This window comes from Lepidochelys kempii, chromosome 9 (genome assembly GCF_965140265.1).
Source record: "Lepidochelys kempii isolate rLepKem1 chromosome 9, rLepKem1.hap2, whole genome shotgun sequence".
Lineage (NCBI taxonomy): Eukaryota > Metazoa > Chordata > Testudines > Cheloniidae > Lepidochelys > Lepidochelys kempii.
In genome coordinates, this window is record NC_133264.1 from 19,812,219 (window position 1) to 19,828,765 (window position 16,547).

The window sequence follows — 16,547 nt, forward strand, 5'->3', positions numbered from 1 at the left end:
TTAATTGAAGTTGTCTTCCCTGAATGCTCCTTTAGCACCTCGATCACCTGATTGTTTGGCAGCCTTCCTGTTTTTGATTAACTTTATAGTGTTTTTTGCTAGTCACTCTTCAAATTCTTTTTTTGGCCCACCTTATTATACTTTTACACTTTACTTGCCAGAGTTTATGCACCTCTCTATTTTCCTCAGTAAGATTTGACTGCCAATTTTTAAAGGATGACTTTTTTGCCTCGCACCCCCTCTTTTACTCTGTTGTTTAGCCGTAGTGGCATTTTTTTGGTCCTCTGATTGTGCATGTTTTTTTTTAATTTGGGATATACATTTACTTTGGGCCTCTATTATGGTGTTTTTAAAAAGTTTCCATGGCTTGCAGACATTTCACACTTGTAACTGTTTCTTTTAATGCCCATTTATCTGGGTTCCTTATTTTTGGGGCAGTTCCCCTTTTTAAAGTTATATGCTACTGTGGTGGGCTTCTTTGGTATCACCTTCTCTCCCCCTGCCAAAACGATGTTATATTTAATTACATTATGGTTACGATTACCCAGCAGTTCAGCTATATTCACCTCTTGGACCAGATCCTGTGTGCCACTTAGGACTAAATCAAGGATTGCCTCTCCTCTTGTGGGTTCCAAGACTTGTTGTTCCAAGAAGCAGTCATTACTGATGTCTAGAAATTTTATCTCTGCATCTCTTCCTGAGGTGACATGTACCCAGTCAATATGAAGATAGTTAAAATCCATTATTATTGAGTTTTCTATTTTTATAGCTTTTCTAATCTTTCTGAGCATTTCACAATCAACATCTTGATCAGGTGGTCTGTAGTATATTTCTACTGCTACACACATCTGCTCAGTGGTGCAGCTGGTGAAGTCCAAAGCCAAATTCATACCATTTTGAGTGCTAAAATACAACCTAAGCAGCCTCTGCATATTAGACATTGCCAGCACAGTGGTGTGGAGAGTTTTTGTGTCCACGCTTGCCGAAAGCATTTTGAAAATGGCACTAGACTGCCCAAAAAGGAAGTACAGGGCAGAAACAGATAAATCATGGGATTTTAAAAAAAAATATTTGAACTAGCCTGAATTCCGCTATGTGTACAACAAGAAAAATCCCAGAATGCACACTACTTAGCAGCAAAGCAAAGGAACATAGCATACCATTCTAGAATGCCAGGCATAGGATACAGTCAGTTCATAGCAAACTGCCTGTGTGTGTACACAATGATGTGCATTGACAAAGGGCACACTATCCCGTGTGCATTCTATCACTGTGGCTTGCATAATGTGTATTACCTGGTTCTGCAAAAAAGTTCAGATTAACACCCCACCCTTCCTGTAGACAAGCCCTCAGTTTTTCATGATGTCTCAACCAGAATTCATCCGTGAGCCATGTTGGGTTTTTAACTAATACTAACTGGAAGCAAGATATCATAGGAACCGAAAGACAATTCTCTTGTTACTGTTACCAACATTGAACTCAATTTATGAAATGTGGACTACAAAATCTATGCATAGTCACGCATAGTGGAGTTGTAATGATAATTACAGCTGAACTCAGTAGTGTATCTTGGAGAGAAGAAAACAGATGGAAGGTTTGATTTTAAAAGTTCTCTCACACTGGCTAGTTGCATGCTGCAGATTATAAACAAAAAAAGTTAGATTACAAGAAGTCTAGAAGAAGATTTTGTATGGGAATTTGGTTTCAGCTTGGCTGTGGTTATCAAATTTTCCAAGGGTAAACTCTCCTCAGCCTAGCCCTAAGATTCAGCTCACTCTGCTGAATCCTCTCCCCCTCCATGATATGGACAGAGATATCAAAAGAGGGATCTCAGTGTGCTAAGACTTCAGGTCTCCCCTTTTCCCAAGGCCCAAGATCCACCAGCAAAATCCCATGTCTCTTACTTCTGGGAGCTAATGAACTGTTCCTTACTTTGTGTTTGTACAGTGCCTAGCACAATGGTACAACATTCTTGATTGTAGTGTGGTTGAACCTACAAGCCCCAAATAAAATAATAATAATTGTAATAATAACTAAGTTAAGACTTGGATGTCACTCAGATTGCAAGACCAGCCATTACATGCATAGCTGCTTGTCAGTTACTTCTTTGGCATGTAAATGATCCACAGGAGACAGGATAAGCTTTTCTACTACTGTATCTTCACTCATAAGCAACACATCTACAGATAGCCTTGTTCATACATTATTACTGTGCCCATCAGCCTTGTAATGTATAAAATAGGTGGAATACCAGTACATAAATAGTTTATATTGCCAGAAGAATACTGAAAAAAAAAATTGCATTTTAGTGAGCCATATAGGGACAACCCAGAGGGAAATTCTACAAGTACACCAAAAACTAAACATTCTAATTATACGTGAAGTAATGGGCTTCAGACTCGTTGCTTGCTTCTGCTCATCTATGATTGAAAAAGGCACTGTGCAAGAGTGAAAACAGTCACTGCTGGGTTTAATAACTTACAGCAGCTTAGCTTTAATGACAGCAAGATAAACAGATATCTTAAATCTAAGGGGCTGACCAAATATGTACATTAGGAATGGATTTTAAGTGAGGTTAGCTAACTGAATTATACATTCTTTGTACCTAGTTTCTTCTACCCTATTTTGTTTCTCAAAGTTCTCAAAAAATAACCAAGTTTGTGTTGCTAATGGCATAACACTTGAAGTTACAGTTTTGACATGCGGCTATGGAGGGGAAGGGGGAGGATCCTGGATATCTTAGACCACACTGGTCAGGTTTACAAAGCTTTACAAGTATCATGTATGATACAAGATGTCATAAATAAGTGGTCTTGCTAAAAGACTAATTGTGCACTAATGAAGATTTTGAGATTTCAATTTTTATCATGGTACAGTGGAGATTATGCTATGATTTAGAGTAGTAATGATCAACAAAATACTACCCAAAAGAATTGGATTAATGAATACTGTTGGTGTGGGTGTCAAAAAGTTATGTGCGTCTATTGGCAGAAAGCCTGAAAAGGTTAACAAAAGAAATGGGGATGCAGCTCCAGCCTACCATATGTCTGCTACATTTCTGTTCTTCAGAAACATCTGTGTTTGTAGAGAACAGTTCCCTACATGTCCTGTAAATAGAGATTTCACAAACTTAGTTTAGATAGTATTACTAGTAAAGGGGAAATGGGCTTAAAATAATGCCATCTAGGTCATCTGAATTCTTTGGTGTTCCGCATATTGGTAGAGATCCCCAGCATGAAAATGCAGTCCAAACTTTAGGCAACGTATGCCTATGGAAATTCTCTTATTACAGATTTTACACTGACATTTATTTATCCTAAAATATTGCTGCCTGAGAAAAACAGAATAAATTACAACACGAGGTTGAGCAGAACAGCATTCAAGGTGATACAGTACTATGGTGTTCCTGATAACACTATAACCATACAAGTCTTATCTCATCTGATCTTGGAAACTAATCTGGTTTGTTTGTGGCTGGAAGAGCACGATACTACATGCAGTCTTCTAACCAAAGATGATAAAATGTTACTGAACATGAACACATTTTGTCAGTTGCACACATATTGTAGTGGATCTGACTTTAAAAAGCTGCTTTAAATATTACATTAATGAGCTTCTGAACTGTATTTCTTAAACTGGGTTCTGTGTATTGTGATGGTAGTAAAGACAAGATGCTTCTGGTTCCATTACATTCTGAATTATATACATATTCTAGTAGATTTATTTAAACTCAGTGTTTTTCCCTCTGTACGTGTAGCGAACAAATACAGAACTATACTGCTACTCTTTCAGATGCTAGAAGGAAACTAGTCTTGGACTCTACTCACCATTATAATGTTTAATATTGTGAATACATAGGAGAATGGGAAAGTTAAGCAATATCCTCTGTGACAAAGCTCTGTCCTTGCCTCCGTGGTTCCCGCATTTCCTGGTGGATTTCCCTAGCCTCAGGGGCTCACTGTGACCCTCCACGTAACCCTTCTCTTTCTAGAGACAAGGGTCACAGTCTACTGAGCCATTTTCATCATAAGCCAGAAAGGGGGCTGAGGAGAAGTTATCCTTCCTTGCACAGTCTCTGTTGTCTCCCAGTCTCAGTGATTAATCAGGGGGCAAAGGGTGGGGGGAGCCCAGGCCCACCTTCTACTCCAGGCTCCAGCCCAGGGACCCTAATAGTATCAGCTATGGTAGCTGACCTTTTAGAAACATGGCATGTACAATTCCCTGGGCTACTTTCCCCACAACAGCCCTCACTTCCTCAAGCTTCACTTCACCCTTACCTCAGGGCCTCCTTCCTTGTGCCTGATATGGTGTGTACTGCTCAGTCTCTCCAACAGCACAACTTCCTCCCACAGCTCCTGACATGCACACCCACTTGACTAACTGGGAGGCTTTTAACTAGTTTCAGCCAGCCTGATTGGCTTCAGGTGTCCCAATCAACCTAGCATTTTCCCTGCCTTCTGGAAAGTTCTTAATTAGCCCCGGGTGTCTTAATTGACCTGGAGCAGCTGCCATTTCACTTATCCTGGTACCAGGGATTTGTTTAGCCAGGAGCCAATATATCTATCGCCCACTACTTTTATATAGCCATCTGGCCTTGCCCTGTCACACCTCTTACATTTTTCAGGTTGTTATATTCTTTTCTTGCTTGATTCTCTAGGACTGCAATGATAATAGTCACATATAGTAGTGGTTAGTTAACCTTGTGTTCAGCTGATTCTGATAAAAACTTTGCCTCTTTTGATCAGTAAGGAACAATGAAAACCCAAATAAATAATGCTTTCACCATTTAATTAGTGCAAACTCTCTTTCAGCTTCTACCTGACAATCCCAACCGCACAACTGGCCCATATAATTCAGCATCCTGCCCCTGATAGGAAGTTACAAGAAACTCTGCAGTAGAAAATTATGGAATAACCTACCTGTGAAAGGGTGAACTGACTGCTGGAATGCTTCCTCATGGCCAGGTGTGGTGGCTCTCTCCCCTCATCTGGTGCCCCCTTTTAATGGGCACTCTTTTCCTCCAGTGGTCCACCTCTTCCCAGGACTTGGCCCTCTAACTTGGTCATGATTTAAATTCATGCCTTCTGGGGTGGAGAAAAATGCCAACTAACCAATGTCCAAGAACTTGTATCAGGTCTTCAGCTCCAACTTTGGGCCCCATGGTACTCACTCCTTTTTCTTAGACTTTCCATCATTGTTGTCCCTTTCTTCAGCCTCATGCCACCATTCCCCCTACCAGTGACTGGTCGGGGAACCCAGGCCCTCCCACTACATCACCAGGGTTCCAGCTCAAGAACACAATAGCAAGTAGCCAAGGGGTATTTTGTCTATCTCCTTACTGCTGCCTCTCTGGGCTTCTTCCTATTCAGCCTTTCAGAGGCCTTCTTCCCTGCAACCTCTCTAGGTTCACCCTTCTCTCAGGGCTGGGATTTCCAAAACCCTCCTCCGGAATCACCTAACAAACCCAAATCAAAGGTACAAACTGAAACCAACTTCCACCCTCCTTTGGGCACCCTCCTTTAATGATTCTTAAATTTCCCCTGCTGTTCTTCCACTGAACACCTCCTAGGACTCGTTCACTGGAAGTCTAGATCATCCTCTTTAATCAGGGCTCACTAGTGAAGCCTGCTCCACTCCGAGTGCTTGCTTCATCTCTCTCTGGGCCTCCTAAGAGACTTCTCTATTCAGGAAAAGATCTCCCATATTTTCTCCTCGACCCTCCCGGTACCTACTCTCTCTAGTCCCAAAGAAAGAAAAGGAGTACTTGTGGACCTTAGAGACTAACAAATTTATTTGCGCATAAGTTTTTGTGAGCTACAATTCACCTCATTGGATGCATGCAGTGGAAAATACAGTGGGGAGATTTTATATACACAGAAAACATGAAACAATGGGTGTTACCATACACACTGTAATGAGAGTGATCAGGTAAGGTGAGCTATTACCAGCAGGAGAGAAAAAAAAAAACGTTTTGTAGTGATAATCAAGGTAGGTAACTTCCAGCAGTTGACAAGAAGGTGTGAGGAACAGTGGGGGGGGGGGAGTGGAGGGATAAACATGGGGAAATAGTTTTACTTTGTGTAATGGCACATCCACTCCCAGTCTTTATTCAAGCCTAATATAATGGTGTCCAGTTTGCAAATTAATTCCAATTCAGCAGTCTCTCGTTGGAGTCTATTTCTGAAGGTTTTTTTTGTTGAAGAAATGTGACTTTTAGGTCTGTAATCGAATGATCTGAGAGGTTGAACTGTTCTCCAATTGGTTTTTGAATGTTATAATTCTTGACGTCTGATTTGTGTCCATTTATTCTTTTACATAGAGACTGTCCGGTTTGGCCAATGTACATGGCAGAGGGGCATTGCTGGCACATGATGGCATATATCACATTGGTAGACGTGCAGGTGAACAAGCCTCTGATAGTGTGGCTGATGTGATTAGGCCCTATGATGGCGTCCCCTGAATAGAAATGTGGACACAGTTGGCAACCGGCTTTGTTGCAAGGATAGGTTCCTGGGCTAGTATTTTTGTTGTCACATTCAAAAACCAGTCGGATCAACCTCTCTGGTCACTCGATTACAGACCTAAATGTCACAATTCTTCAACAAAAAAACTTCAAAAACAGACTCCAATGAGAGACGGCTGAATTGGAATTAATTTGCAAACTGGACACCATTACATTAGGCTTGAATAAAGATTGGGAGTGGATGTGTCATTACACAAAGTAAAACTATTTCCCCGTGTTTATTCCCCCCCTCCCTGCCGCACTGTTCCTCAGATGTTCTTGTCAACTTCTGGAAATGACCCACCTTGCTTATCACTACAAAAGGTTTTTTTTCTTTCCTGGTGGTAATAGCTCACCATACCTGATCACAGTGTGATCACTCTCATCACAGTGTGTATAGTAACACCCATTGTTTCATGTTCTCTGTGTATATAAAATCTCCCCACTGTATTTTCCACTGCATGCATCCGATGAAGTGATCTGTAGCTCACAAAAGTTTATGCTCAAATAAATTTGTTAGCCTCTAAGGTGCCACAAGTACTCCGTTTCTTTTTGTAGATACAGACTAACACGGCTGCTACTCTGAAACTAGTCCCAAAGAGTGACTAGAGATTCTCCCTGCTGCTCCCTTCTACTGTTAATTTCCTCTGCTTACAGCACCACCCAGACAATCTCTGCTGGGTTTCATCCTCAGCTAAGCCTGTTCCACTTTCCAGGGACAGCTTGGTATGTTAGACAACTTCTTAGGACCATATTGACCTTTTTGGAGCCTGAGTGGGGTACACATCCCATTACACTATCCTTAGAGATTTTTCTTCCTAACCATATCAATTAGTGGTTGGTTTATGTCCTGAAAAATGAGGGTTAATGGTGCAGATCTGATTCACATTGCCTTTAACGAGAGCTGAACCAAACTCTATACCTATTATACATTTTTTTTATCTCATCCAAAACAACTATGGAACATTTTCATTACCATATAAATGTCTAATCCTTTTCTGAATCCTGCTTAGCTTTTGGCTTCTTGTGATATCTTGTGGGAATTAATTTCCACAGGTTAATTATGTATTTGTTTATTTTCATTAATTGTTTAATCTAGCTGTCTTTCAATTTCATTAAAAGTCCCTTGATCTTGTATTAAGACAGGTTTCAGAGTAACAGCCGTGTTAGTCTGTATTCGCAAAAAGAATGAAGTGAGCTGTAGCTCACGAAAGCTCATGCTCAAATAAATTGGTTAGTCTCTAAGGTGCCACAAGTACTCCTTTTCTTTTTGTATTAAGACAGAGGATAAGTAGAAACACCAGATTTACTTGTCATTATTTGTATACCTCCATTGTGTGCTGACTTAAATATCCCCTCTTTATACTAAACTGCCCCAATATTTTCATGCCCTTCTTATAAATGAGCCATTTGTGCCATTTACCACAATTAAAACAATTAATTTTGAGAAAAAACAGACTATTAAAAAGGAGAATTCGGAAAGGAAACCAAGAAAAAAGGAAGTAGGAACAACTGTGTCCCCTCAGTCTCTTAGTGTAGCTTAGGATCTCTATTCTCCCTACTTTTCCTCTGCTCGGGAGCTTCCACCTGGCAGTAAATCTTACAGATGTTACCAGCCAGCTAGAGTGAAATTAATGCTTCAGATCTACTGATGTACAGTCTTTTTTTCTGCAAAAATATTGGGTTTATATCCAGTATAAATCCTGGCTGGTTGGGGTGATTCAGATACATAGTTACAACAGAATCCTATGGAATTTCTAGGCCTCTGAGCCTCGTTTCTTTATCAAGAGAAAATTAAAAGGAAATTGAGAAGAACAGGGAAAACTCTAAAAATAAAGCAGGAGGATGAAGAGAAGAAACTTCTTCTGGGATACTGTGGGCCAGACTACAGCCTTCAAAAATGTCTAGCTGCTTACACAGCTCCAAGGTACATATGCATTTTACTATTTAGATGGAAACAGTCTTTAGCAGAGCTTTAACACATCAATATTTTAATAGTACCAATATCAAATTAATATTGCAACAGATATGGATGTTTCAAGAAGTATTTTCGTTGCTTAAGATAAAACTTTTGCAGGCATATCTCCTTTCATCGGGAGAAGCTTAGTGAGGGACAAAATTCTAATAGGCAATACAGAATTAAGAAACAATAATAACCTTCCATCTTCCATTTTAGTGAGGTGGTTCCTTTACATGATTTTGGGCCACGAACCCAGGAAATAAATTACTCAGTGAGTTCAGCCTCTTCCTCAGCTCACAGAACTTCCATGAGCAAATTGCAGTTTCCTTAAGTTTATTCCATACTTGAATTTACAGGACGCATTTGTGTGTGCAAGTTTTAATCTATGCCTTTATCACAGATAGTTCACTGCAATTATCCGATAGTTTATCTTCAAAATTCAAGCTGTGTTGGTTAGTAGCGATCAGTTGTAGAAGCCACATATTATTGTTTCCACTTCCTGATTAGGGAGCATAACTCTTATTAGCCACGATCCTGCACCATTTAAGTCAATTGTAGTTTTGGCATTGACTTCAGTACTTGTAGGAGCAGGCCTATAGTCAGGAGAAATGCTTGGAGAACTTTCTGGGACTTCAAATCTCTCAGGGACAGTCTAAGTTACGAAGAGGTTCAGATAAACACAATTAGAGATTATTTTTTTAAAAAAAGCTTTGCTCAAGGAGCCGACTCTGTCCATAAAGTATGTAACCTCTGCATGTTACAGGGCAATGGCTCATGAGAACACCTTGCACCTTACCAGTGGCTGGCTTGGTAAGGAGTAGGAGTGGGTCTGATGTATCCACATGCTTCTTAAATTCCAGACACTCCCTCCTCCAGTGAAAGTGCATTGGAGCAATGGAATGAATTGTTTCTCGTCTCCAATACAACACCCCAGCCCACAACATTTTCACTCAAATGTCTGCTGGGTTAAGTATTTGAACCTCTCATATTCTTACTGTGTTGAACACTGCAGTGTCATCTGGTACATATGTAAAACCATATTTCCTTCAGAGTAACTAAGTGCTGTTTGAAAGACTGAACGATTAGATACATATCATAAAATCTTAATTCATGTTTTGAACAATTGATATGGTCAGATGCCACACCATGGGACAATAAGGACCCAATCAAACTTGCAACCACTGAAATTCCAAAATGAGAGCAAACTTATAATAAATTTAAAAAAATCAGGACACCATCTTTATACTAATACCATCACATTTTAATACCCATTAGGGATGCGTGGAACATGATCTCCAGCATTTTGGTGTTTCATGATATCACACAGGCCAACATTAAACATTGGACAGTTACTGTGGTATGCTACATCCTTCTGTACAGGATTGCTGGGAATGTTGTTTACATTTATTTGACCTGTAAACTGTGAAGTTTTTAATGATAACCATTGTATTAACACACCTGAAGCCTGATCCTACAACCACTTTGGCATGCAACTACTTTAGGGCAGAAGGACTTCCACTAAAGTCAATGGAAATTCTCATGTGAATAAAGTTGCTTACATGCCTAAATGCCTGCAGGATCAGGACCATCATTTTTATTACCTGCATGGAGATTTTTTTTTAAAAGGTATCAAGATTTTTTCTTTGCGAGGGGGGGAAGGGGAAAGTAGCATGAAAAAAAAGTATCAGGGAGGCTTTGTGCTGCTCAGAGTACCCTGAACAAGTTAATTCATTTTCAAATAAATGGCAATATTTATTTACATTGTCAAGCTTCTTATAAGTGGATATTTAAACTATACCTGGCATGGGGTCCGCCGCACTCAGCTGTGGTCTGGGATGCTCTGTGGGGAAGTCAAGGAGAAGAAAGAGTGACCAATTAGATGTGAAAGGTATGAAGTAAGACACTGCTAATACAAAAAGAAATTATGAAAGTAATACATGGAATTTATGCTTGAGGGAGATAAAATATTAAAACTTAATAGTGGGTGTCAAATGTAATATTTTAATTGTTACATAGTAAATGGCTGACATATGTAGTAGTAATGAATAACAACACATTTAGATGATAAATGACTTGCTGAGGTAAAAAGGGTGTGAATATTAATATCAAGGAACTCTTACATTATGCAGTTGCCTTTTCCACGTTGTGGAGTCCAAATATATTGCATTATTTTGGAGAAGTGGATGGAATGTGTTTATTCAGATAATGCACAAAAGATCTTATTTCTATTTATATTTCTGTACTGTCACAGGGAACATACTCAAGGTTGATAAATCCAAACTTTGAACTAGGTTTTTCTTTCTGATCTTTCTATTTGCAAAATGTACAGTATTATTTTCATTTTAAGTTTATATATTATTTTAAGTGACTAACACCATGACATAGTCTCCTAATTAAGGCCCTCATCCTGCAAATGATTATGCACCTCTTTAACATTAGGCCAATGTTTGCAGTACTGGGGCCTAAGTTACCTGATTTTTCCAAAGGGTGAACACCCAACAGTTCCTATTGACTTCATTATGGTATTTGTGTGTGTGTGTTGTTGTTTTTTAAAAAAATACCTCATTAACTACGTATTACTATTAAGGTCACAAATATTACATCTTTTGTCAGTCAAAATATATTCTAAACAATATGGTTCTGGGCCTTTAAGCTCTATGGGAGTTTTCACTGGCTTCCAATGAGCCATCAGGCCCCACATCCTTTTAATTTTAATAAAATACCTGAGACAGTTTTAGTTAAAAAAGCAATATTTTCAGTCATAAAATTTGCATATTTTCTGTATTATTTAAGGGCCCAGTTAATCTGCCATTGAAGTCATTAAAAAAATCTAATATTTTGGTAAACTGAGGAATATTTTACATTGCATGTATAAGATTATGTCTACTTAACCGTTTTTTCCTGGTTGCTTTTTTGGGGTGGGGTGGAGGTAGAATGTGGCCTAACTGAGTAAAATACTTTATAGGACTGAAGAATGATTTCTGCAATTTCTCCTCCATTTTGCATCCTCTGCAGGTCAGCCTCTATCCCTACCTACAAGCAGTCTCTTCTATCTTGTCTCTGCTTGGGAGTGTCAAAAAGATGATCTGACCACTCTGATACATCCCACTTTGAGTCCAACACCTCTTCACCTAGTGCTTCATGAAACAACCAACTTTTCTCCATACATTTTGATGACAATAATTTTTATTTCTCCATCCTCCCAAGCCAAGTTACAATAATATTCTGATCATAGTGTTTAATGCTACAGCTCTTGCCAAAAAATTAATTGCATTCATTGATGCATCAGAAACAAAAGCAGCATCTAAAGACATTTTCCTTAATATTGGTTTTATCTTTTTGCTTTTCACCAAGGTCATTGGGCTCAGATTGATTATTATGGATCATTTCAATTGCCGTGAGGATGAGGACTCTTTTGGAATACCATAGCTCCTGATCTTCTAGACCCTGACAACTGTCCAAAGTCTCTTCTGGTTTGATGAATAATTATTATTTAGATCATGGTAGAACCCAAAGTGTTCTAGCACTTTCAACACACAGAAAGTCACTACCCCAAAGTGCACAGCATCTGAACAAAGACAAGAGATTAGGATACAACATACTAGCAAAGCGATCTGCATGAAGCTAGACATATGTTTTATTAATTATATGTTGGCTTGCAAATTGAGTGTGGCAACCCACATAAACTTTCAAGTACTGATACAGCAAAGTACTTCAGCATGAAACACTGGAATGGGTTACCTACGGAGGTGGTGGAATCTCCTTCCTTTGAGGTTTTTAAGGTCAGGCTTTATAAAGCCCTGGCTGGAATGATTTAGTTGGGGATTGGTCCTGCTTTAAGCAGGGGGTTGGACAAGATGACCTCCTGAGGTCCCTTCCAACCCCGATATTCTATGATTCTATGTGCCTAATTTTAACAATCTGAGTAGTTCCTTTTGGTATAGTCCCTATTGGGACTACTCATTATTTATTATTTTACTAAATCAGGGCCTTAGTTATCCAGGAATATAAATGACAGTGCAAAAATGAATGACCTGTTCATACAGGTGAAACATAACTTAAAAACTGAGTATATGGACGTTTGGCATTATTGCTTTAAAAAAACTGTCATCCATTTTGGCTGTTCCTCTTGAAAGCAAAACAAGATGTGCCGTGTGCTGTAAATAATTAACTGGCATTATTCTCAAAATAAAGAGCTGCCTCAGATAGGTCATAACTGTTAAAATAACAGTCCCATAAAACTACAAAACTGAGGTTTCTCCTGACTTTATCTTGGCAATAAATAATTTGATTAGTTAGCAGATTACATTTCATATGGCAGTTGTGGAATATTGTGAAATCGTGTGTGAATATTTGAGTCACGTCAAGCAGAAAAATACCCTTTGCTGAGAGCTTGGTGAATGCCACTATGAGCTTTGAGATTGACTGCAAGTTTGCATACAGTGAGGTCACAAAAGAGATAACTGTGAAGTTTGGCATTATGTGAACCAGTGAATATTAAATACACTAATATGACATTTAAATTGATGAACAATGTCTGTGTTTTATTTAAAAGTTTTCCATTTAACTTGCATATGCTGTCACAATTCCAAAGTGTGAAGGTTTGATAGGTGGATGGACCAATCTTTGAAAGATGGATGATGAACAAAGCAGAATGTTGTACAGCAGGGGCGGGCAAACTTTTTGGCCTGAGGGCCACATCGGTTTTCCAAAATTGTATGGAGGGCCGGTTAGGTGAGGCTGTGTCTCCACAAACAGCCAGGTGTGGCCCAGCCCCCGCCTCCTATCTGATCCCCCAACTTCTCGCCCCCTGACGGCTCCCCTGAGACTCCTGCCCCATCCACCACCCCCCTGTTCCCTGTCCCCTGACCACCCCCAGAACCCCCACCCAGAACATTGATTTTTGAGAATGACACTTGTGATTATTTTCACAGCAACAGCTATAGAATCTACAGGAACAAGTTTTACTAATGTCATTTAACTATCATTGTATCTCTTATTTTTCTTCTACTGTTATAATTACTTTTAGTAATTAAGAGAAAACTGTGTTGACTAATCAATATGGTCTAACATTTAAAATTTCTCTTTGACCATTCTAGTTTCACTTCCCCAAGGCACAAACGTACCTTTGGAGGGTACGTTTCCACCACCAAGTGATTTAACCAAGAATCAGGGAAAGGACCACTTGGTGTTCCTATTTCCCCAAAATATTCTCCCAAACCCTTGCACCCCCTTTCCTGGGGAGGCTTGAGAATAATATCCTAACCAATTGGTTACAAAGTGATCACAGACCCAAACCCCTGGGTCTTAGGACAATAGAGAAATCAGTCAGGCTCTTAAAAGAAACAGAACTTTATTAGAAAGAAAAATGGTGAAAGAAGCACCTCTGTAAAATTAGAAGGGAAGCTAGTCTTACAGGGCAATCAGATTTAAAACACAGAGGATTTTCCTCTGGGCAAAAACTTTAAAGTTACAAAAAGAAAACCAGGAATACACCTTCCTGTCAGCACAGAGAAAATCACAAGCCAAAACAAAAGTAAACTAACGCATTTCCTTGCTAGTACTTACTAATTCCAATGGAGTTGGATTGCTTGCTTTCTTGATCTCTCTCCAGCAAGTATACAGAACAGACAGACAAAAGCCTCCCTCAGCCCCCTGATTTGAACGTATTTTGTCCCCTTATGAGTTCTTTTGGTCAGGTGCCAGCCAGGTTATCTCAGCTTCTTAACCCTTTACAAGTAAAAGGATATTGTGCCTTTGGCCAGGAGGGATTTTATAGTACTGTATACAGGAAGGTTGTTACCCTTCCCTTTATATTTATGACACGCCCCCCAAATCACAGATAGTGTTGGACAGCCAGTTCAACACTGGCTGTGATTTCTTCCTGGAGCTTTAGGAGACAACAGAGTTAATAAGACACATGTACCTTTAGATAAACTACTGACTGTATAAAAACTAACAATATTTTTCACATTTTAAGGACGATTTTAACCAGTTAATTGTGGAAACTTTCACAGGAGAGTGCATCAGCCACTTGGTTAGAAGCTCCCGAAATGTGTTGTGTTTCTGTTATAATTACTTTTAGTAATTAAAAGAAAACTTTGTGTTGACTAATCAATATTGTCTAACATTTAAAATTTCTCTTTGAACAGTCTAGTTAAAGGAAGAACACTCCAAAACAAATCTCTCCAAAGAACAGATTTTTCCCTCTGGTGTCCATTGGCAGTTCCTTTCACTCCTGAGAACACAGTTTGCCGTTTATAAAACTAACCCAAACCAAACCAATTTCTGAGGTTCAGAAAAGTGCCATTAAGGACAGTGCTTCCCAATCCATCTCCCTTCTCAAATGTGAGTAGTGGTAGCACCAAGAAAGCCATATATCCTCTCCCTATCTATCATATCTATGGTGATAGGTTTTTTTGTGGGGGGGAATGTGGTGGTATGTGCGGGAAGTGACCTCCTTGTCTGATAGCAATTGTGTGACCTTCATCCTCAGTCTCTTAGGTACCATCTTTTGGGAGTCATAAGGTAGCACATTTCTTCATTCTGGAATATGGGGGACATTCCTGAGCTTTATCCAACTGTCTGCCCCTTTACAGATAAAAGGCAATCTTGCACATATGTTCCTGAGTTCACTGCAGTATAGAGGAATCTCCAATTCACACAAGATCTATCCCCATTGTTTGTTGCTGCAGGTACCACAGTATTATTTAATCAGTCTAAATGTTCCCCTTTTTACATGCAGTTTGTATACATTATTTGTCCCTTTGCTTATTAGCAATGCAAAGCGGCAACCTACAGGGAGCTTGGATGACATTTCAAATATACAATATATTCAATTTAGGAAACATTAGTATTGTTTTTATTGCTCCAATCCTTTACAATGATATCTCAGCTCACTCTACAGTTGTAATAAAGGGAAAAAAAAAATCCAAGATCAGTGTCAACAATTTACCCTGATTCTCAGGAATCAAAGATTTAAGTCCCAACAGTGTGAACTTAACTCTTCAGCCTTCCAAGGTGAATACATTGAATTACAGTCATTTGGCTAGATCCTGAGTTGGTGTAAACTTGACTACAATGAAGGTACATACCCAGTCTCAGGATGTAGCCCACCTCCCTATGCACAACCTAGTAGCTGTGTCTAAATGGCATGATTGAGCCGAATACTCAATGCTGCACCTTGCAATGTGTACTGCCTTGCCAGTCAATGGGACCATTTGTGCAGTAAGGGCTTGGCCTGCAACCATTTAAGTCAATAGGAGAGTTGATGTCAACTGATGCAGGATCAGCCTTAAATGTATCTCAGCTTCCCCAATGCAGTGACATTCAGTAGTACAGAGGTGGGCAAACTACGGCCTACGGGACCGTACTGCCTGGCCCTTGAGCTCCCAGCTGGGGAGGCTAGCCCCCGGCCCTGCCCCTTCTGTCCCCCCCCTTCCCCGCAGCCTCAGCTCGCTGCACCGCCAGCGCTCTGGGTGGCCTGGCTGGGCGGCTGCGAGCTCCTGCCGCTCTGATCAACATGGTAAGGGGGCGGGGAAGGGCTGGATAAGGGGTGGGGGTACAGGCTTTTGGGGGGCAGTCAGGGGACAGGGAACAGGGGTGGTTGGATAGGTGTGGGAGTCCCGGGGGGCCTGTCAGGGGATAATACTTTATCTAGTAAATTCCTATTCTTTTCTTCATTTTACTTTTAGCCCATTTAATGGGTTTTGATAATAATTAACCTTTTAAACCTTTTCTTCTTTCTTCTGTATTGTGACTAATGAAAATCCCCAAACCTACCACTTCTAATCTGGAATTATCCCTTCCTTTCTAAATTATTGGTTGCTTATTTTGCATGTCTCAATCCAATTATTCAAATGACAGTCAAACTTTCTTTATCCTCACTATCATTCTAGAATCAGCCTTGTTGTCATCATCATCAATGCTGGTAATAATTACATTGCTCCTTCCAAAAGTACCCTTGAGTCCCGTCAATCTAGTACATTATAAACCATTATAAGTCAATTTTAAATATTCTTTTTTTTCTGCACAGTTCCTTGAGAGACTGTTATTGTCTCTGTTTTGCGATTTAGCAAATTGCAA

General features: G+C 39.7%; 1 long non-coding RNA gene across 4 annotated transcripts in view; it reads right to left on the minus strand.

Moving 5' to 3' along the window:
• Positions 1–16,547, minus strand: part of LOC140916868 (uncharacterized) — a 312,726-nt gene that overhangs the window by 92,884 nt on the left and 203,295 nt on the right. For all 4 annotated transcript variants that reach the window (XR_012160675.1, XR_012160673.1, XR_012160674.1 and 1 more), the window contains one exon: positions 10,261–10,302. This is a non-coding gene — a long non-coding RNA (uncharacterized lncRNA). The remainder of the gene's footprint in view (positions 1–10,260; positions 10,303–16,547) is intronic.